This window comes from Camelus bactrianus, chromosome 19 (assembly GCF_048773025.1).
Source record: "Camelus bactrianus isolate YW-2024 breed Bactrian camel chromosome 19, ASM4877302v1, whole genome shotgun sequence".
NCBI lineage: Eukaryota > Metazoa > Chordata > Mammalia > Artiodactyla > Camelidae > Camelus > Camelus bactrianus.
In genome coordinates, this window is record NC_133557.1 from 17,630,874 (window position 1) to 17,654,506 (window position 23,633).

General features: G+C 43.7%; 1 long non-coding RNA gene across 5 annotated transcripts in view; it reads left to right on the top strand.

Moving 5' to 3' along the window:
* Positions 1 to 23,633, top strand: part of LOC141574053 (uncharacterized) — a 310,500-nt gene that overhangs the window by 167,115 nt on the left and 119,752 nt on the right. For 4 of the 5 annotated variants that reach the window (XR_012500636.1, XR_012500637.1, XR_012500635.1 and 1 more), the window contains one exon: positions 13,272 to 13,356. The exons of the other annotated variant lie outside the window; for it this stretch is intronic. This is a non-coding gene — a long non-coding RNA (uncharacterized LOC141574053). The remainder of the gene's footprint in view (positions 1 to 13,271; positions 13,357 to 23,633) is intronic. 5 annotated transcript variants of the gene reach the window in all.

Here is a 23,633-nt window from a genome sequence, read left to right on the forward strand (position 1 = left end):
TTTTTCTATGGGGTTAGCTATCTTTTTCATATTGATTTATAGGAGTTTAAAAAATATTCTGAATATGAGTTATTTGGTTATATGTTTTGCTGTAACTTCTCTGAATTTCCCTTTTCGTGATTTTAATGGTATTTTTGATAAATACAGTTCTTAATTGTAATGTAGTCCAACTTAACATAGTTTTTCCTATTTGGTTTACAGTTTCTATATATGGTTTAAGAAACCTTTCTCTACCTTGAGATGTTCTATTGCATTCTACTTTTCAGTTTTAACTAATTTTGGGTCTTAACTTTCTCGTTTTCTTCCTTGTACTGACTTCAAGTTTAATTTGCTATTCCTTTCCAAAATTTCTGAGATGAAATTCTTTGCTCATTGATTTTCAGTGTGTAATTTTTCCCCCTAATATACACATAGCTTTAGTCATAGCCTTCAAATTTTGATGTATTTTTATTAAGTTTTAAATAAAAGTATTTTCTCATTTACTTAGTGATTTCTTCTGTGACCCATGGGTTGTTTAAAAGTGGTTTTCTATTATTAAATTTCCAAACATATGGGCATTTTCTTTCTGTTATTTGTTCCTGATTTCAAACTTAATTTCACTGTAGTCAGAGACCTTACTTTGCATGATTTAAGTCTTTTGAAATTTTCTGACTCTTTAGTCCAGGATATGGTTAATTTTTGTTCTGTGTCCTTAAACTCAAGCCTCTGTCTCATGATTTCCTGGAGAATACAGGCCAAGACATGTCAGGGAAATCTTCATTATGAAGCCTTTATCAATATATATTCTTAGCAGATAGAGGGACCCCTAAATTAGGGAGCCCACCAAAGTGTAGGTCCTTGCCACGACTGTGAAAGAATTCGCACAGCAGAGGCAGAGGGACAAAGTGAATAGCCGCTTTATTGCTCAGAAGGGGAGAAGGAAAGGAAGTGCTCGAGCACGGAGCCGTCAGCCAAGATGTCCGGTAGAGACAGCTCCGGCCCTGGTCGGGCCACGTGGATTTTTATGAGAGGCTTCTGTCATCATGTCTTCCTTCCGGGTGTGATGGAGCAAATAAATCCTTGTATGGGTTTTTCTGGTTGTTGTCATGGCAATAGTCAACTGTCATGGCGCTCGTGTGTATGTCATTTAGCATGCTAATAAATTATAGTGAGCTTATAATGAGGCTCAAGGTTCACTGGAAGTCAGATCCTCTACCATCTTGGGCTCCATGGGTCTTAACCAGTTCTTGTTTCTTCTCTGCAGCTGTTTCCTGATTCTTAGATAAGAGTAATTTGTTTCTAGGTGAGGGAGGGTCACGGGTATGTTCCTGGGGGCAACAGCCTTGGTAACAAAAAAGGAAAATTGCTTTTAATTAGAATGCCTGTGATCTGGTGGACCCAGCATCCCCCCAAAAAACCCATCTCTAAAGATTCTGTTCAGCCATGAAAGTTTTAAAGGGAAATGGGAGAATAATCTCAGTTAATGGTTGAGAGAGGTGGTCAGAGTCGTTGCCATCCCCCAGTGCCTGCAGGCTTGTCTTAATCCACTACTTGAGCCTGCTCTTCTGTGACTCAGGGAAGCCTGGGAGACTTCAGCTTTCCTATAAACAAGAAGCAGAGGGTTATGTGTGTGGGAGGCACAGCATCCTGCTTGGTATCGATATGACAGTCTTTACTGTCCTGTTTAATACGTTTTTGTGCCTTGACTTTATCTAATATGAGTGTTGTACTTATACTTTTAAAATTTGCATTTGCCTAGTATATTTTTGTTTAATATTTATAATATGTTTAATATTTTAAAAAGACTCTTCATTTCTGTCTCTTGAAAACTCTGTAATAGCATTTAATTTGTGAATTTTTATCTTTTAATAGTGGAATTTGACATACTGGCATTTACGGTTTATGCCATGTGATATTACTTCTTAGCTTTGGTTTATGCTTTTAACTTTTATGCCTCGTTGTTTTTCTTTGTATTATTTTTTATTGTAGAACCATATCTACATTGTTTAAAAGTTATTTTGGAAGATGCATTTTAATTAGAGTAGTGGTTTCTATTAAGTTTTCAAAAGCATTTTTTAACTGGTGGTTTTCCAATCTTTATAAGCAAACATGGAATTGTGTGTTTGAGTGTTGTCTACTTCACGGACAATTTGGGCATGTTTTATTCTCTTATCCTCAGCTTCTTGGATTTTATTAACATAATCTAGTGTCTTGCATGAGCTTATTCACTTTTAGGAATAACTTTTGACATTTGCATTATTTTGTAAACTGATTTGCAAGAATCATTTAGACATTTCTGCTTTTTAATGATTGCAAAACTCACCATTGTCCTTTGATACTTTGATTTCCCCAAAGTTGAGCTGTTGACTTTATATCATGTCCTGAAGAGTTTGTTCACTTCAGGGTTTTTAAAATTCTGTGAGGATAAAAGGTGGCACATTTTCCAAGTCATTGTTGAGAATATTGTTTTACTGCCTCTATATTTTAAAAAAAGACAGCTTTTCTGAGTCTAAAATTCTTAAGTCACAAACTTCTAAACTGTGTCTAGATATTTATTCATTTCACATCAGCTAACTTTTGACATCAAATGTGATAAATACAGTTGTCCTTATAATTGCTACCAAACCAAATTTGAGTCCGCTTGCCCATGGGCAGTAAAGTCAATCTACTGACGGTGAGTTGTGGGAAGGAAACTGCAGTGTTTATTGTAATGGCTCCATACAAGGACAGTGGGTGGCTTGTGCTCAAAAACCCCGAACTCCTTGAAGGGTCTCAGCAGAGCATTTTTAAAGGCCGGGTGAGGGAGGGGTGTCCCAGTGTGTGTTATCAGCTCATGCACAATTCTCTGATTGGTTGATGGTGAGGTAACGGACTTAACGTTATCAATCCTTAGATGTCAGTAGATCTGGGGCTTTGTGCTTATGATCCTCAAGTAGTTAATTTCTTCCATTTGGCAGTGGTTTTAGCATCTGAAAAACTCAGGAAATATGCATGAGATACTATTATCTGTGTACTTAAGAGAGGAGCTAAAGTAGAGGATATGGGGGAGGGGTCTGTCCTGGGAAGACCCCATAGGGTCATGCTTGGTTATATAATCTTCAGATTATTTTTCTGGTTTGGAAAAACATTCTGCTCTTTTTTCTTCTTATTATTTCTGTTCTGTTCTGTCTTGGAAATAAACAAGTCATCTGTATGCTGCATCCTCATCTTTGGCCATCCATTTCTCTTAGCTTTTTTTTTTTTTAGTTTTTTTTTTCTTTTTCTTTTTCTTTTTCTTTTCTTTCTTTCTTTTTTTTTTTTTTACAATTTTTGTCACTCTTTCTCCTCAATCTTGGTACCTCTGAAAACTCCATGGAAGTTTTTGGCATTGATTCGTTTAAGAAATATTTATTGACTGGCTGTTAGTTCTGGGCACTGTTTTAGGCATTTGGGATTCACTAGTGAACGCATAGATGAACACTCTACTCTTTAAAATTAAAAAAAGTTTCCTTGTTTATTTTTAATAGTGGTAAAAAAAAATACACAACACTTACCATATTAACTGTTAAAAAACAGAGTGTACCCCGTGTGTCTCTGCCGAGGCTGCGCTGCCTTTCGTCTCTGTGCCTCTCTGTCTTGTGCTCCTTCGACTGCATCTCTCTGCAGATGGCCTTTCTGTCGCTTAGTGCTCTTCTCCTGCCCACAACTTACACTTTGACTTGTGTGGCTCAGGCTTGGGTTTTGAGCTCCTCTTTATACAGGAAAGAAAAATGTGAGGCGAGAGGATGGCCGTGTCTCAGGTCTCGATTGAGTCCCTGGGACACACCCAGCCAAGTGTGGGTCCTTGGCTTCAAGCAGGAAAGAATTCAAGAATGAGCCACAATTGACTAAAGGTAGATTTATTCAGAGAGATACGTACTCCATAGACAGTGCAGGCTGTTTCAGAAGGCAAGAGAAAGGCCAAGAGGTGTGGGGGTCAGGTGCTCAGTTTAAAGCGAGAGCAGTTGCACATGCCACAGAGTGTGGTCTGTCTCACTCAGAAGGGAGAGTGGCCACGAGGCAGTGTTGCCAGTTTTTATGAGCTCGGTTATTTTATATGCTAACAAGTGGGAGGATTATTCCAACTACTTTGGGGAAGGGGCTGGGATTCCTAGGAATTGGGCCATCACCACCCTTTCACCTTTCATGGTCAGCTTTAAAACTGTCCTGGCGCCTGTGAGAGCACCATTTAGCATCCTACTATATTTCAATGAGTGTATATTGAAGCTCAAGGTCTACTGAGAGTTAAATCTTCCACCATCTTGGTGCTAATTGTTGTGTCATTCTTTTGATGGCTGTGCCCTGTCCCCTTCCCTTCTGTCTCACTGTCATCTCTTAATTGGATGAACCTGATCACCTCTTCTATCTGTCGGACTGGATGCCCTGGACCAAGGGTCTGGGATGATCAATTGTGGCTGGAGAGGTGTGTGGATGGAGGGTATCTAGGTGGTAGCAAGGATGTGGGCAGGGCTAGAATGTCTTAGAAAAAGGTGAAGATGGGAAGGCAGTGCTCGGCATCTTGAACTCAGCTTAGGCAATTGAGTATCCCTCTGCCTCTGCATTCAAAATGAAAAAGTTTGATGACATGAGAGTGATTGAACAGAGAAACTTAAATTAATTTCAGAGAGTTTTGATAATCAAATGAGATAATTCATACATAAAATATTCAGCACAGAGCCTGGCAAATGAGAGACAATCAATGAAGGTTCATTTCTCCCTGCCCTCTGCCCCTTTTCTCCCTTCTAAAAGAAAAATCTCTAGGTCCCTTGTCTTAGCATTTTTAGTTGCAAGTCTTCCAAACTTATCTTCCTCCAATTTTCTGCTGAACCTTGTGCTCGGGCCAAACTGTTCTTTTTAAATACTTTAGCAAGTAGGAAGAGATTTCTTTTGCTTTTCATATCACAGCATAAAAAGATTTTCATATTGCAGTTTCTAAATAAACATATCTGGATGGATTGGTTATTGGTCGATACATCTAGAAGTCATACAAATCCTGACAATTGGTCAGTCAGAGCCAATCCCTGCAGGCAGTCTTTCAGTGGCTGCTTTTTACCCAGAAGATAAATTCAAACTTGTATCATGCTCCGCAAGGTGCCATATGATCTGGTGTCCATTACTTATCCACTCTGGTGCTCTAGCTACACTGTTCCTTTTCTTGGTTTTTACAAGATGGAGCAAAAGAGCCTTCGTACATACTCTCTTCATACATACATACTCTTCCCTGTTCTGAAATATTATTCCTCTAGCTGACTTCTGAGTTTTAATCTAAAGACCACTTCCTCCAGGAGACCTTTGCTGACCCCTCCTCCTGCACCAGACTAGGTCAGGTCCTCAGTTCTGCCTTCGAATGGCACCTGCACTTTTTTTCGTTAGATTCATTGCAATGACGATAATAATGATATGTGTAGGATGATTTACATGGTATCTGTACCCTTTTAGACTGCAAGTGTCTTAGTCTGTTCGGCCTGCTGTAACGAAAATATCATTGACTTAGTGGCTTAGCCAATAAACCTTTATTTCTCACAGTTTTGGAGACCGGGGAGTCCAAGATCAAGGCACTAGCAGATTTGGTGTCAGGTTGAAAGTCTAATTCCTGGTTATAGACAGCTGTTTTCTTGTTGTGTCCTCACACGGCTTACGGTGTGAGAGAGCTCTGTGGTCTTTACAAGGGCACTAATCCTATTCATGAGGGCCATGTCTTCATGACCTTGCCACTTTCCAAAGATCCCACCTCCAAATACTATCACTTTGGGGATTAGGCATCAACATACGAATTTTGAGGGAACACAAACATTCAGTCCCTAACAGGAGACAAGTTCAGTGCAGGGATTGTGTGTGTCTCATTGACAAGTGCACCTTTAATGTTTGCCATGGCTCAAAGTAGGCACTGGGTCATTCCAGTGAATGAATAGAAGCTGGTAGCCAGCTGGAAGCTGGTTGTTCTAATCTCATTAAATGAGAATGAACGAATGAATGAATGTGCATAGTATAAACTGTTCTAATTTCAAATGAGATCAATATGTCTTAAAGCCTTCTTACACTGTAACATACCTACTAGGTGCTCGATAGATGGAACCCTTGCTGTGATATCAGCTTATTTTGTGGAGTTTGACAGCACTGTTGAAAGACCCATCTGAGCCTGCCTGCAGCAGAAGAGATTTCCTGCTGCTGTCACTGGGGACTCTGAGCGAAAGAGGGCAAATTTGGTTTAGCCTCTTCTCCATGTTTCATTCTGTGGTTTTCTCTGGTTTTCTCTGACCTATAACACTATCTGATAGAAGATTCTCAGGGCCTGATCATTTTCAAATGTTTATTTGCTTCTCTGCTCACTAAGCTGTTCATGCCTATTTATCACCTGAAGTAAAGAACAGGGCTAGCTCTCTGGTAAAGAGCTGACACCCAAGGTTGGGAATTGAGAAAATTAGAACTTCACGGCTCTGGTGCTAGCTTAGAGTCCCTGGTAATAGCTTGGAGCTCACAGCAGCTTCTGAGTGGATGGGAGACCTGATTCCAAGAAGAAATATGATAATTGGAGGCCAGGGGGAGGCCAGCTGGCTTCAGCCAAATAGGAAATTACCTTTGGTTGCTTCGTTCCTGTAATTCGGCAACTCCAATTATCACAAGGTGATAAAGTATCTGACTATGCTGTATAACACCTTTCCTTGTACATGAACGAACCCATTAGAGGAGCCTGAATGAAATCATTATCCTTATGACGCCTAATTACAGTTGACTCTGCTCCCGTGATCAGTAGAGGGCCAGTGAAATATAAGGAATCAAAGACCAGACCAATTACTACAATTTGCGAAAACTCCTCCAGGCTGCTTCAGGTTTAGGGCAGGTATTGGGTGTTTCCATGGGGCAGAGAGAAGCGTAAATCAGAAAGCAGCTTCTCCAGGAGGGAGGCAGCGCTTCTGGAGCTGATTTTTCCTCCAGCGATAAATCTGATGCTAAAGCTTTCTGGTTGCCATGGCAGATGAAGAAAAAAAAAGTACAGAATGCTCCCTCCTTGACAATAGGTAGCACACATATTTATCCACCCAAATGGTATTTTTTTTTTTCCTTTTTGCAACTTAATTCAAGTGGGAACTAATCACTTGGATTCTGGTAGCTTCGTCCTTCTTTCTTGCCTTTGCTGTCTTCTCATCAGTCCTTCCTCCCTCCATCACTTCTTTATGCCGTAGAAATAGGGCAGAGGTTGGTTGAAAATGGCTTTGACATCAGTAAAGCTGTTCTTCCACTCTCTCTTTTGAGCCTCAGTTTCCCCATCTGTGAAAACGGTGATCATCTCCTGCTAGAGTGGCTGCTTCCGTAATAAGTGCTCATTCAGTGAGAGTATATTGGGTGCTGGCTCTGTGCAGAGCTGAGCTGTGTCCCGGATGTTGAGCCTACTATGACATAGGTCTCCTTAATGGTCATTTTGCTGTGGAAGCGCTTCATTTGTTCAATAAATAGCTCTTGCTAGCAGCCATATTGTTTTCCAAAACAGGCCAGTTGATTTAATCAGCCAATCTCCTAGACAAGGCCAGAAATGCTCACCAGCAGATCTGCATTATATTACTTTATGCCCGAGGAGCACTTTGCTGTGAATTGTCACACACAGTCCCACAAATCTGTGAGACAGGCATTAGGAAGTGCATTTTACAGATGAGAAAACTGAGGCCTGGAGGGTTTAATTGGCGAGGAATCTGAATTAGCGGCAGCATATAGGAAGTTCAGAATCTTCCTGTGTTCTCAAATAGGTGGATACATATGATTTTCATAATTTTTATGCAATTATTTGGGATATAGTGCTGGCTACCATTTTTTAATGATTAAATATTTTTAAAAAGACTTTTTTTTTTTTTTTTAAAAAGAGCAGTTTTGAGAGGAAGGGACCGAGATTTCTCAGATACTCCAGTCCCCCATGTGCTTAGCCTCTGCCGTTGTCAACGTCCCCCAACAGTGTGGTAATTTATTGTACCTGATGAGCCTACACTAATACATCGTTATCACTCAAAGTCCATAATTTACATTAGGGTTCGCTTTGGGTGTTGTGTTACTGACTTTTAATTTGGATTTATGTCGTTATATGATATTTCCTAACTCCTCTGATTATTTTTATAGGCTTATTGTAAAAAAAAAAAAAGAAATCAATCCAAAAGTAGATGTGAAAAGTAGAAGCCTCTTCACCAGTGCCTCTCACACATCCCACCATCCAGAAATGACTGAGCTTCACCAGTGGGCGTGTATCACGTCAGACCTTTTTCTGAGCTCGAGAGTGATCCCTTAGTTTCTTTGCACACCTACCTGGAAACACATAGTTGGAAATGTTAGGCAAGCTGGAGATTCTGCCAGGATTTTGGGATTGGAAGCTCTGACTTAGGTGCTGGGAGGCAGACTGTCCTGTGCTCTGCTCAAGCAGACAGTGTCTCAGCCGTGCGTTAGGAGATGCAGAGGGCCTCCTTGACCTGGCTCAAAGTGGGTCTGTCATACGTTGATATCAAAGCCTTTTGGGGAAAAAAAAAAGCCTTTTGGATCTGTTCATGCAGTCGTTCCCACAAAGCATCATTTAATGTCTACAATGATGCTGGGCTATGAGAGAGAGGGAGAGGGGTCTTTACATATGTAAATCTGGGTCTTTCCTTCCCATCAAATTCATTTCATTTATTCCATATTTATTGAGCATGTACTAGATGCCAAGAGCTGTATAGCTAAGTGCCAAGGGTATAGAGGTGAAAAGAAGACTTGGCATCTCTGCTCATGGGTCTTAGACTCCAGTACAGGAGAGCGACCCCCCCCCAAAAAAAAGAGTAAGCATGCAAAATAATAAAGAATAAAGTACAAGCCATAACCTTTTCATGCTGTAAATACAAGGGGTTTGCATTTACAACTTTTATGCACATTTCCTGACACAGTGCTGCATGGCTGGCAGTGATGGGGCGACCTCCGCTTTCTAAGCCTCCCTTTCCTCAACTGTGAACTAGAGGCGACCTCGAGCTGGCTCTGAAGTGCGAATATCCTCACGAAGGTTCGTTTCTCAAGACAGTACCTATGGTGGAAATGGAGTCTAGTCAAAATTTCTCCCTTGAAAAATCCCACATCCCTGAAATCACCCACAAAGTCCAACATACATAGTTTCCTTTTTAATAATAGAATATATAAATTCATAACAGGCAGTTCATAGGCAATCACATGTAGGTTATGAGTTAATATGCAAACTAATTTTATAGTTCTGTGTTTGTAAATGTTATGTTTTTAAAGGTTAAATGATGTGCAGTTGCCCATATTTGAACAAATGGCAATTTCATGTTATTCAACCCAATAAATCACTGTTTTTCTCTTTTGCTTTTTTATGGCATTAATGTTATTATGTATGAAACTCTAAAAGATAGCTCTGAAGGTATCCTTCTTGGGGTGATGGAAATATTTTAAAATCAGATTTTGGTGGTGGTTGCACAACTCTGAATTCACCAAAAATCATTACATGAGTCGTCTCACTAGAGCTGTTAAAAGGGATGAAAGCACTTGCTCAGGACAGGCTCAGGGTCGGGTTTGGCATATGGTGTTTCCCACTGTCCCTTTTGATGGGGTGCCTCACAGCATCCCTGTGAGGTGTAATCATCCCTGTAGTGACAAGGCTCAGAGAGTGAGGTGACTGGGCCACGGTCACACAGAGGGCACTAGCAAAGCTGGAGTGGAAACACCATCTGGGGTCCCAGTCTGAGTCCATTTCACTCCCCCTACTCGGGGGTCCCCTCCCACACCCTCTGGCTCCAAATGTTCTGAACAGCCTGGGAGTGGGAAGGCTGTGGAAAATGGATTTACACAACTGCTTCCCTGGGCAGCCCACTTTGGAAATCATTTGTGACCTGTAATTGACCGTGACGATACAGAAATTGGAACCTGAAAATCACAAACATGCTGGGTTATTAGATGGTGAAATTGCAGTTTCCCGTTAGCCTGCTGCTTCCCGACTTCTCATTTTTGCTTTTCGGGGTTGGAGCTCGGCAAATCCCCACGATATACACCCCGTCCTTTGCCCAGGTGGGTTTGGGCTACCTGGTTCCACTGCTCAGGGGAAAGTGGCAAGAGCTCTGGTCTCCAGCTGGGTGAGTCATGAAGAGGAGGAGACGAGCCCTAATTTATCCCGTCAGGTTACTCCTCTTCCCTTTGAAGCTCTGCGTCTGATCTGAGCATCCCTGAGGCTCTGCACTCACTTGGCCTGACTAGAGGCCTACAGGAACCCCAGTGTCCTCTCTGACCTCATCACCCTCCCTCTTACCTCGTGCCCTCCTCTCTCATATTGCCCAGCTCGGCTGGAGCTGTTACTTCATCCTGCCAGCACCGTCCTGCCTCTGGGCCTTTGCACTGGCTGTGCCCTCTACCAGGAATGTTCTTTCCCCAGACGGCCTCCCAGCCAACTCCTTCAAGCCTTTGCACAAATGTTACCTTCTCACCGACAACTACCCTAACTAGCTCTCCACATCACCCCAGGTGTCTTATCTCCTTACTCCACTTTATTTTTTCCCAAGCACAGATCATCTTGTACAACAACATGCTGTCTAATCTGATTATCACATTGACTATTCCTTGTCCTCTCTCACTGGAATGGAAGCACCAAGTGGGCAGTCAATTTGTTTACTGATATCAGAACTTCATGGAATATTTTTAAATAACAGCTTTATTGAGATATAAATCACATAGCACACAATTCACCTACTGTAAGTGTACAATTCAGTGTTTTTTAGTATAGTTTTGAAGTTATGTAACCATTATCACAATCAAATTTAGAATGTTTTCACCTCCCCCCCCAAAAAAAACCCCTGTCTAATTTATCCATTACTCGTCATTCCTTCCACCACTTCCCTCCCTAGGCAAGCACTGTCTACTTTCTGACTCTGTAGATTTGGCTCTGAACATTTCATATGAAAGGAATCTTACAATATGTGTGCTTGTAAGAATGGAATACTTACAATACAATGGCTTCTTTTACTTAGTATAATGTTTTCGAGCTTCATCCATGTTATTTATAGTATGTGTCAGAGGTTTATTCCTTTTTGTTGCTAAATAATAATCCATTGTACAGATACACCTCGCTTTGTTTATTCATTCATTAGTTGATAGACATTTGGGTTATTTCCACTTTTTAGCTATTATAAATAATGCTTCTGTGAACATTTGTGTACAAGTTTTTGTGTGTACGTGTGTTTTTGTTGCCGAGTCCAAACTCGTTCTGCTCGCCGCACGACAGGCAAATGAATCGGGAGACGAGGTGTTGGGGCAAGGAACAGCGACTTTATTCAGAAAGCCGGCAGACAGGGAGGATGGCAGACTGATGTCTTGGAGAACCATCCTGCTCCAATCAGAATACAGGCTCCTTTTATACAAAAAAAACAAGGGAGGGGGTGTGGTTGGTTGTTGCAAACTTCTTGCTGCAGGCATTCTTTGTTCTTGCAGCTGCCCACGTGGGCCAGGTCATGGTGTCCCTGAAAACTTCCAGCAAAACAAAGGTTATTCTCTATTACATTTTCAGTTCTCTTGGCTACATATACGCCTTGGAGTGGAATTACTGGGTCACGTGGTAACTCTATGCTTAATCTTTCCCACACTGTTTTCCAAAGTGGCTCTGCTAGTTTATAATCCCACTAGCAGTTTATGAGGGTCGTGTGATATGTTATGAAAGTTAAAAATCTCAGTTAACAAGGAGATCATCATGTTCAGGCGCGTGTCATCCGTGCCCCTTTAAAAGCCCTTTGAAAGTTCTGGCTCATGACTACAGCCCTCTTCTCCCTTCTGTGTTTCAGGCCCCGTCACCTGAAGTCTTGGAGGGAGTCTTGGGTATTTTCAGGTTTAAAAGAAAGGCTGTGAGTTGCATGTGTTAAGAACTAGGGTAAAGGGGTCCTGGCCTCTGGTGGGTGAGCACTTTTGCTCTCTTCCTGCTGTTTGGGCCTTATGAATGACAGCACCTGCTTGTAAGTTCTGTCTTGTTTTTTTTCTACAACATGTAGAACAGCGCTGCACACACAGGTAGAACTTTGGCAGAGAACAGGTGTTCAAGGAGCATTTTTCGAATGACTGGCTGAAGGAATCATGGCAGGTATGCTGTCATTCTTGGAGTGCCCTGAAGTCTGATTTCTTCCCCAAACCTGTGTTGTCTCTTGATAGCAGCTCCGAGGGTGGGGGGAGCAAACCTGGTTGGTGCCTTGCTCAGAGGCCCCCAGCCCACCTGGGAGGTCACCTGGTAGAGTTCTGGAAGATGGTGGTAGCTTCGTGCCTCTCTGCCTGATAGGTAATCTCTAGCCACAGAGGATATCTGGCCTGCATGAGGGTCAGCTGCAATTTCTGGGGACCCGTGATGGGTGGGATTTGGTGATAAATCTCCCAGCTTGCTGGCCCATCAGCAGAAAACTCAGGCACGATGATAGTTCCACAGAGTCCCCTGGTTGCCCACGATAGTGTCGGGCCCAGTGCAAACGGTAGTGCGGGGCCCCTGGTTGGAAAGTTATGAAGAATTTCAAGATGGTGCCAGCACAGTGTTAAACCTTTTGTGCAAGGGGCCCTCTGAGACCACACGGGGCACATGCCCACGAAGCCGGCCCTGCCTGGGTGCCTGAGTCTCCCTCAAGCCCGGCATCTTGATGTCTGCTTCAGAAACATCCCTAACCCGTGCTTTCCCAGAACTCTGGTTTCCTTGCTGGTCTGTCTTCCCTGGGCATTCTGCCTTCTAATCATGCAGCGCCCCGAGGGACTGTTTGTTAAAACGCAGCTGTGACCACTTCTCCCCTGTCCTCAGAAGTCTTAATGGCACCCCGCCGACTGTGGCTGTGGTGTTCAAGTCGTGATCAGCAGGACCCCCGGGAGGTTCTGGGCAGGCCGCTGAGGGTGAGAGAGTTTTGTGCTCCCTGCCTCTCATCCCCGTTCCAATTGCACAGCAGGCTCATTTTTGTTTTGCATACATATTGGACTTCCATATATGCTTTCATTTCAGGACATGTTTCTATTCCTAAAATAATATATTTCTGGAAACTACCGGCCACAGAATTAAATCTGAACTTAGCTCAGTATTTACTATCTATGAAGCTCCAGCTCAGAGATTGGCCCACCAGCCAAATCCAGCCTACCGCTAGGAATAGTTTTTACATTTTTAAACGGTTACATTTTAAATGGTTCTAGACATACCTCAGTATAGCTTCAGTTTGGCCTCTTGGTCTGCAAAAACTTTAATATTTGCTCTCTGGCCCTTTGAGAAAAAGTTTACTGATCCCTGATCTAGCTCCAACTTTTCTTCCCAGGCTTCACTCCCAGGACTTGAGCCCAGTTCCCCTGCAGAGTCTGCCTGGGTACCTTGCTCGTAAGGGAAGCGCATCAAATACAAAGGTAGGGTGACTGCATGCCCACTTTGTTGTGCTGGCATCATCTTTCATGTTAACAGAGCCCTTTTCACTCTTCCTAAGTGTCTTCTTTGAGTGGTAAATTATATAGTCATTCTATATATCACTGACAATTGAATGGAATGGAAGATAAAACACCACCAGCAAATTTTGTGATTGAGTTATATTATCTTTGATACCAAGGGCATCTTCTAAAGAGGTTCCAAGTTCTGGCTGTTTGAGTTAATACCCAGAAATGACAAGCATTATAAAAATGAATGGCCTTAAGAATAATTACTGTGCTTCTATTATAGTTGTGATGGGTTTCTAGAACTAATGATTAGGCATCTTTGCTTGCCTAATTTTCTTAAAAGGATTTAACCAATTTATCTGATTTTTAGAAGCAGCATGAGGTATGTTAACAGAAACCCATGTTGGGACACAAATGCAATCTCATGCTATGTTTTGAATAGTTTGTTTAGAAAAAGCCTGTATTTAGGGAATGGGGGATGGAGTTGTCCTTTCATCAGATGTTCTAGGAAATGAACCGTGTTGCTACTTTTTGTGCCTGGAGCCCAGCATGGGTGTTTATCTGTAATGGCTCCAACTTTTAGAAGATGCCGACTCCAAATGACCTGGATATTATCCAAATAAGTGTCTTTAAATTCCTATAATAACTAACCGAGCATGAAGAATAACTCGATTTTGGATGAATCTAATTTTATTTATAAACAAGCGCGGACAGAAATCCTGACTGTAGCCTGATGTAAAAAAAGTGGGGGTGCAGAAGCATACTTCTGGCATCCTGTTTTGTAAAATTCATTCAGTCAAGAAATGTATTTGGGGAGCGTGTATGCTTTCAGACTCTGAGCTGTGTGTGGGGGATGGTGCAAAGGATAACCCCACCCGTTCTGGGAACCTGGTACATAGATTTAGAGGCAGTGCCCTGGGTGATACAGTGATGGCTGGGTGGCTGGCACACTCGCCAGGCTGAGGGGCGCTGAAATCTTGCACAGGCCTACTGTTTATTGCTGTGACAAACGGCCTGAGGCAAAATAAGGCAGGGTTCAGAAATACAAAATGATGGAGGTGGTGTTTTTATCCAGAGTGGTCTGGGAAGGTCTCTCTGGGGAGTGACACCTGAGCAGACAGGGACAGGAAGTGAGTCCATAAGGCCTTAACAATCCTCATTCTTCATTCTTGGTTCGTTACGTCAGTGTATCTGGTATAGAAGGTTCCTGAACCCCTTCAAAGGGCCTCAGGTCTCCCGACATTAGAAGAGATGACTTTTGTCTCAAGGCTCCAAAGGAAAAATTCCAAGAACCTCATGGGGAGCTTCAGCCCCTGTTCAGTCTTTTGGCTTCCCTATGCTGTGTTTACAGACAAGATCCTCTCCTTTGAACAAGTGAGAAAGGGGGGTTTGAGATTCAGCCTTTGGGGGCAGGTGCAGTGAAAAGGTGAGTAGACTTTGGAAGGTGGGAGCATCTCTACGGGGTCCTGTTGCAATAATGTGGCTGCGATGACCGACATCTCACATTTGTTGGGGATTTGCCTCTTTTTGTGCCAAGCCTGGGTTATGACCCTTCTGCTGCATTAACTCAGGGAGTGCTCCCAGCATGCCAGGGATGAGGAGAGGCGGGCCAGCAGCTGAGCGGAGCCCAGCAGGGCTTAGAAGGCAGAGGTGGTAGAAGTGGCCCCTGGCCTGTAAGCTCCAGGAGGGTCGAGGTTGTGGGCCTTGTTTGTCACTGCTTCCTGAGGACCAAGCACAGTGCTGGGATATTCTCAATGCCCAGTAAGTGTTTGTTGAATGAATAAATAGCACCAACAAAAGCACAAAGGCAGGAAACTAGGCGTGCGTGTAGTATCGCATCTGTCTGCTGGCTGGAGTCCGGTCTCCCGTGCCTGGTGGGGATGTCAGCGTGGAGGAGGTTGAGCATCACGGGTGGGTGAGGAAGTGCGTGTGAGGTAAAATGGGAAAGGGATGTCAGGTTCTGGAGCAGAGACAAGGTGGTAAGTACACAGTTCCTTTTTCCCGGGACATAGAACGCTCTAATTTGCAAGCTCCCTTGGGTTTAGGTAGGTGCCATGTGACAGTGCTGACCGACGGACTAGTGGGAGTGACTTCTGGGCTCAGGCAGGTAAGAACACATATGCACGTGCCTCCCCCAGGGCTGCCTTCTCCTGTTTCACGAGACCACATGTCAAGAGGGCAGAGCCACAGGGTGTAACGCCTGGATCTCTGAGTGACTGTATGGAAGAGGGCCACCGAGCTAGGACCAGACTTTTTGTGAGGGGCAAATAAATCTTTGTTATGTGAAGCCACTGAGACCTGGGGGTGTATGTGATTCTGTAGGGTATCTTATTCTATCCTGACTAATGTAGGCCTTGAATGTCAGGCTAAGCTCTTTCTTCAAGAGCAGTTAAGTCCCCTGCCTGTTGCCTCCCACAGACTCACCGTATGTCCACGGGCGTAGGGAAGCCCGAGAGCTGACGCCTGCAACTGTAGGTGATTCAGTGCCGAGGGAGCATCGCTCTCTACGTGCACTGTAAAGATGAGAACTAGGCAGATTCCCGCTGAGAAAAGCCTCCTCTTCTTCCCCTCTGACCTGGTGAGTGGTCTCTCTGGCAGGCCGAGAATGTTAGCTGGGCGCTGAGCAAGAAGGCCTGATCAGAGAGACTGAAATATCAAGCTGGGCTGGATGTGACGTTTATTTTGGGATGTTGAAAGTGGCTCAAACTGCAGAGACTGTGGGATTGCTGACAAAGAGGCATGCCTTGCATATTAAGACAATGAAGATAGATTTAAAAAAACCAATGGTTTTAATTTTCAAAATTTTTTTTGAAAAATGAGAGCATACTTTATATGAAACTATTCTGCACTTTGCTTTTTTATGACTATCTTTACTCTATAATGTATCATGGACCATCTTCTGCCTCATTCTCTTTAACGGATGCTTGTTCTCTCATGGAATAGTGTACCATCTTTTCTTAAGGCATTCCACTATTGATGGACCATTTTGTTTGTCTCTGATTTTTGGTAATGCAGGTAAGACCACAACGAGCATCCTTGTACATGTCCCCATCAACATATCCAAATGTTTCTGTAGTGAAATGTCTGGGTCAGAGGGTATACGCCTTTTTCATTTTGATACGTAACGCCAAATTGCTACCCTAAAGGGTTGTAATAATTTACACTCCAGAGAATGGCAATTTTTTTTTTAATAGACCGAGTCCCCTGAGAAACTCAGGTTTGGAGCCTCCGGATCTTTGGAACAGGTGTTTGTCTCAAGTCCTTTTATTTAATCTGTGGCTCAGGTCCTTTGCAGGAATCCAGCCCAACCCGAAGGTACTCCCCTCCACAAAGCTCACATTTAAGCCCTGAAAAATGGGAGGGCTTAATCCTGTCTCTATCAGATCTAAATCAGAACATTTTTCCCCTTCTGCCATTTTAAATTACCTCTCAGCTCAGCCCCAGACTGAGTAATTCAGAGTTAATGGGATATGAAAGCCACGGTCCGTGGCATGATTGCGGGTACCTAGCCAGAGGCAAGCAAGATTTATTCTCTTGGAACCCAACTGGGTTGAAAAGGGTGATAAATCAGCAGGGCTGTTGCGAGCTCCGCTTCTGCCGTGAGATTCATTCCAGTTTATCAGAATAATCATCTTAGGCTCTGAGACTGGAGATAAACAGTCAAATCCAGAGCCCCACTATGTGGTACGAGGGAGCGAGAGCTCTCTGAAATGTCTTTTCCTGGATGGGTTTGTCCTGGGGTGGGTGGCAGGCTTGTTCCTGTCTAACTGCTGTCCAGTGAAAAGCATCAATCTGTGTTCGCGCGAGATACAGGCCGGGATTCTGTGCCCATGAACGCTGCTGGCCTGAGGCTTCTGGTCCGTCTGAGGATATTGTGCAGAGGAGGACTTGGCATCGCACTCTGACTCCTGTCGTCCTGTGTGCTGAATCCAGGCACAGTGTTCTCTTCAACTGGGTCATCCCACTGTCCACCGTCTGTCTGGCTCTCAGATCCTCTTGTGTCGTCTTTCTGCTGGTGTCTGGCAGTCATTCTTTCAAATTACATCATGCTGGTTTTGTGGTCTTTTGCTAGGCGTTCCCTTGACTGATCCCACTGGTGATCACAACATGATGCAGAGCAAGAGCCATAAACAGATCAGTATCAGTGGACTCCTAAAGGCGACCAGCGTGCGCACACACGCACAGAGTTACCTGAAATCGTAACTTCAGGTGTCGGGCGCTGGTCAGGCTTACGCTGAACTGCATCGTAAGCGTCGCCTCATTTTAGCCCTCGAATCGTAGTGAGAAGTCAGCTGTAAAAGTCATTTTACAAATGAGGAGACTGAGCCTTGGGTGGGTTATCAGTGACTTGCCCAAGGTCACAGAACTAGTGACAGTGACCGCAGGGCCCACCTTTGCTGTTTCCATGCACATACTTACACAGACGTTCAAGTACACCAACACATATGTGTACAGACAAGCACATGCATTAACATTGAGATAAACACACAGACAGACACACATGCAGCTGGAGAGGATGTTCAGGAAAGAATGAGTGACCAAGGCTTGTGACTGAGCCACCTTCTCCTTGAATGAAGCCTCCTTACGCGGCTTACTGTAGAAAATTAAATAGAAAAAAAAAAAAGGCATTGTGAGGATCGTTTGAATTTGGGGGTAGGCTGGTGGTGGTACCTGGTGAGGCCACACAGAATAATCTTAAATTGGAGTCTGCATGTGGGTCATGCAGAGTAGCAGCCTGTTTACTCTGTGTGAGGCACAGGGCCATCCCTCGGGCAGACTTGCATTACTTGAGGTTAGGAACTGAATTATGACCCTGGTGTTAAAAACCATTATAGGAGTTTTCTTTCTGTGGCCAGATTTACATGGGAGAGTACTGGAAGAGTCTGCTCTCAGCCCCGGGGAGACAGTCCTTGATGTTTGAAGGCACCAAGCCTGAGATATCTGTCCATCGTACAGGAGGGCTGGTCTGGCTGGTGGGACCAGAAGTCCCTGCAATGCACTGACCTTGGGTCCCTTTCCTGGGACAGGACTGGGACAGACCCCATCACTCCTGTTTCTGGGACAGCTTGGTCTCTGCTCCTACAATTGACCAGCCCCATCTTTCAGTCCACACCTGTTTCTGTAGTGAACTTAACGTATCTGACTAGATTACAGCCCTGACCCTCAGGTCCCAGAGCCTTCTTTTTCTGCTCACATGCCTTTTCTTAGTTCCTTTGATCCAGTTCCTGTGAATTTTCTAGATTCGATTCACACAAGGAGATCTTCGTGAGGGATGCTTTGTTCTGCAATCCCCAAGTATTGAATACAGTTGTTGTAGGAGGTGCTGTTGACGTCCCACACATATCCCATCAGCCAGCCCTGGAGGTCACTTGTAGACAGTTTTCATACAGGCCAAAAGCTTCCAGCAACTTCTCTGCCAGGGCATTCCCAGCCAAGGGTAAATGTTTAGCCTTCAAACAGGGCAGGATGGCAGTGCAGAGTAGTGAGTGCTCTGGGAACAGCACTCTCAACCAATGAGAGTGTAAAGACACTAGCTTCCTTGCTCCTGGGTGGGGTGGCTCTGTTGTGTGCTCCACATAGTCTCCGGGAGGGTCCCCAGTGGGATGGGCTCCAGTTGCCCACAGCGGTAACCTACACCCATTATCGGCTTCCTTGTCTTCTCTCTCTTCTCCACTCCCTCCTGGTGCTTCCCGAAATCACCTCCCAAATAGGCTACCTGCACTCAAATCCTTGTCTCAGGCTCTGCTTTTAAGGGAACTCAGGCTGCAGAGTAACACTCACTCCTTCCCCTGGAACAGTTTCCCTTGCTTGTCATATGACCCGTGTCCCCTTCCTCTTATCCGAGGCTCCTTTGGACGGCCTTTCAAAAGCACTCAGTCCCAGAGTTAAGAGCACAAGCACTGAAGTCAGACAGATTTGAGGTGGAATCCTGGCTGGGTCACTTATTGACTATGTGACCTTGGGCAAATTCTTCTCTGGACCTCATGAGTCTTTTAAACAAGGCAGATAATGATAACAACTTTCAGAACTGCCAGGAAGAATCAATGAGATAATGTATGCAGAGAGCTCAGGGCAGTGCTTGGCAATTAGTAGGTGCTCAGTAATGTCTGACAGGCCTTCCTCTCCCTCTAAAGAGGCTGGTTTCTTCCGGCCACGGTGCCAGGAGATCTCGTGCCTCCTCACTGAAGGCTGATGCTCAGGCCACGGCCTGTGTGGACAGAGTACCGGGCATGGCTGAGCCCTGAGCAGGGATTGGGCAGTCAGGAAAGGCACTGGTGATATGCCAGGCCCCCCAGGCACATTGGTCGACCCCGCCTCTCCCTTCCTTTGACTTTCTGCTTGGGGCCACTTGCTCTTTCCCAGAGAAGCCCTACCTTTTCCTAGCTCTGCACTTCTGCTTGCCCAGTTGCATCTACTTGGAATGCTTTTTCCTCCCTGCCCTCACCCCTTGAAATCCCACTCAAGCTCTCAACATGTGGTGTAAATCAGGAAGCAGAGCAGCTTTACCTATGGAGCTTTTTCAAAACACACATAGCTAGGACTCACCCCCAGAGACTGATTCAGTAGATCTGCCATGGAGCGTAGGTCCATAGATTCTGAAAAATCTTCTTGCCTTCGGTAATATACACCCTCCTGAGGAAGAACCACTGGTATCATCCCTAGAGCCCAGGTGATGGGGGCAAACAGATTTGACACTGGGCAGTCCACTGAGATTCTGTGAGCCTCAGCTTTCTCACCTGTAAAATGAGGACAGTAATGATGCTTATCCCATGTGGTTGCTGGGAGGATGAAATGAGACACGGGAGGGGGTGCTCAGGAAAAATTATATCTACATTCAAACATCCCTGATTCCCCCACGGGAAGTAATCACTTCCTCCCATTTTCCCATCTTGCTGTCTGTACCTCTATGACAGCCCTTAGCACGGCGGTCCTTCTGTTAAAGTCCTGCAGTGTGTTAGTCACTCCCCACCCCTGGTAGACCGTGAGCCGCGGAGGGCTGGGGACAGACAGGGATTGTGTATTAACTGCCGCGCGCTCCCGCGGCGCCTGGCGTGGTGTCTCGCAGGGAGGCTGTGCTCGATAAATTTTTGTTGATTTGAATATAAAACCGTAAGAAACTAATGTATATGGTTATGTGAGGTACCCACATCATGCGTTTCTGAACAGGCTTTTGATTCATCTCAGTGTCCGGGAAACTGTTTCCTACTGACAGTGCATTTGGAAATTGCCAGGAGGGCAATAAATATGTGCATAAAATTCTGCTTTTCTCAGACCTGGACAGAACCTCTTTGTCTCCTGGAGCCTCTGGTGGCCAGGCACCCACAGAGGCTGGGGCTGTCCCAGGGCTGCCTCCTTGCTCTGGACCTGCCAGGGGACCTCCTGGCTCCACTTGTAAGCCTAAGAGCCAGAACTTGGCTCTCCAGAGAGCACGGGGTTGGGAGTCCTGTTCGCTCCCCCAGAGTTGAGGCTGGTGAATCCCCTGTGTGTGTTTAGTGACTTGGGCTCGGCCTTCATGGAGAGCCCTCTCCTGGCTCACAGTTGCAGCTCTCCCCACAAACTGGGGCTCCCGTGGTGCCTGAATGAACTCCAGACGCTCCCTGGGGGAGCCAGGCTGCCTGTAGAGGTTGTTCTAAGAACACTGGGGTCCTGCTAAGCAGCCCTGCGGGGGAGGGGTCTGGAGGCACAAGGCAGCCCACCCAGGGATCTTTCTAGAAGATGAGCCCTGCGCAGGGCTGAGGATGTGTCCTGGTCAGAGGAGGCAAAACCCTTAATCTCCTCTGCTGAGGTCTGGCTTTCTGACCTGCGGGTACATACTTACTTCTCCCACCTCCTCTGAGAACACTGCCCAACTTCACTCCTCCTCCTCCTCCTCCTGTGCCCCTGCCCCCACTGAGCCTGGATACCTCTTCCTCATCCTTCCTCACGACACCTCTAGATCCCTTGTCGGGCATCCCTCAGCAGCCTGCATCTTCCTGCCAGAATGCTCAGGCATGTTTTCGTATCTCTCCCCAGTGCTGACAGTAAACCTCATGCGTATAGGGACCCTGTCTAGTTTATGTATCTCTAATTCCCATCAGTGGCAGGCCATCAGAGGGCCCTTTATAAATACTTGTTTAGTAGAAGATTACAATTTGATGTTGTTGTTGATTTTTAAGAAATCTCTTAACAGTATATTGTGAGCATCTTTCCATGTCAAGAAGTCTACATGTACAAATCATTTTTAATGGCATCCTACTATTCCATTTTATGAAATTAATTTAACTGATTTTTAAAAAATTTCTCGACAAAATATTGCTTTCAAATGTGTTATAAACACTGTCATAGTTGACATTCATTTGTAAACATGTAGCTAATTTGCCTTACTGAAAAAGTTGTACCAGTTTACACATCTATCAGCATTGCTTAGTGTCTTTTTACACCCACCATAATGCGAAGTATTATTATTAATTTTTTTTTGTCACTGATAGTCATAGTTCAGAGTTGCCTTTCTCTGATAACTAGGGCTATTTGTTCATTCATTGGTTTCATTTTACAGATACTGACAGCCAACTCCATGTTGTTAACAGAATGAACACATTCTAGGGTTAGTACCACATTGTAGCTTAACACTTAACAATATATTTAGAATATGGTAGGGCAAAACTTCTCCTATTTTTTTCCTCTAAATAACTTTCCTGGTTATTATTATACATTTATTATTCTAGATAAACAGTAGAGGTATTTCTCAAAGGTCTTTAAAAACAACTCAGTTATTTTGATTTGGAGTGCATGGAATTTATAGATTTGGAAAGAAATAAACCTTTACCATATTGAGTCCTGTCACTCAGAATCATGGTGGCACTTTCCTTTCAAGTTTTAAAAATATCTCTTTAAAAAAAATCTCAAATATGACCACCTAAAGATAAACACTATTAACATTCAGCCACATATCTTATCAGATCTTTAGAGACATGTGATAGAAATACATAATTTTATCTCATTGGGATGCACATGCTGTTGTATAAACTAAAAATAGCTCAATAACATATTGGGGACATCTTTCTATTTTAATAAGATAATTCTATGTCATCATTTTATAAATGGCTATAATAGTATTCCGTTGTATGGAAGTATCATTATTTAACTAGTCTCTTGTTGACAGACATTTAGGTTGTTTCCAAATTTAATTGTCAAAACAAGATTGAGTGAACATTTTTATATACATATTTCGTGTCTTATTTTCTTTTTAGAATAAACTCCTGAATTTGGAAAGTTTGAGTCATATAAAGTACATGTATTTTTAGACATATTACCAAACTAGACTTCAGAAAAGTTGTATCAAATTGTCTTCTCCCTGTACCATTTAAAGAATGCCCATGTAGATCCAAAAAGGAAATTAGGAAAACAATTCCATTTGCAATAGCAACCAAAAGAATAAAATACCTGGCAATAAATTTAACCAAAGGCGTGAAATACAAAGTAATTGCCAAAAGAAATAAAAGAAAATCTAAATAAATACATTCTTCCTGTGTTCATGGAGTGGAAAACTTCACATAAGCTACAGATTCAATGCAAACTCTATCAAAATTCCAGTGGCCTTTTGGGGCAGGAATATAAAAGCCTATTCTCATATTCATATGGAATTGTGAGAGGCCCCCAAAAGCAAAAACAATTTTGAAAAAAGAGTAAAGTTAAGACTCAGACTCCCTGATTTCAAAACTTACTACAAAGCTAAAGTAATCAAAACAGTATGGTACTGGTATAAGGACGGATGTAACGATCAATGGAAATAGTTGAGAGTGCAGAAATAAACCCATACATCTATGGCCAGTTAATTTTTGACTAGAGTACCAGGTCCACCAATGGAGAAGAGAATTATCATCTTTAACAGATGACGCTGAGACAGCTGATATGCACATGCAAAAGAATGAAGCTGGCCCACAAACTCACACCATAGAGAAGAATTAACTCCATATGGGTCAATGACCTAAAATATAAGAACGGAGATGGGCTGGAGGTGGGGAGGATGGAGGAGAAGCTATTTAATAAGTATGAGGTTTTACTTTGGAGTGATGGAAATGTTTTGGGACTTGGTAGAGGTGATGGTTGCTCAACATTGTGAATGTTGTAAATGCCACTGTATTGTCCACATCAAAATAGTTAGTTTTATGTTATGTGAGTTTTACCTCAATAAATTATTAAAAATCAACGAAACAGAAAATGCAGAGTGTGACCTGTGATCAGGCCTAGAAAGGACCCTCATACACTGGAGG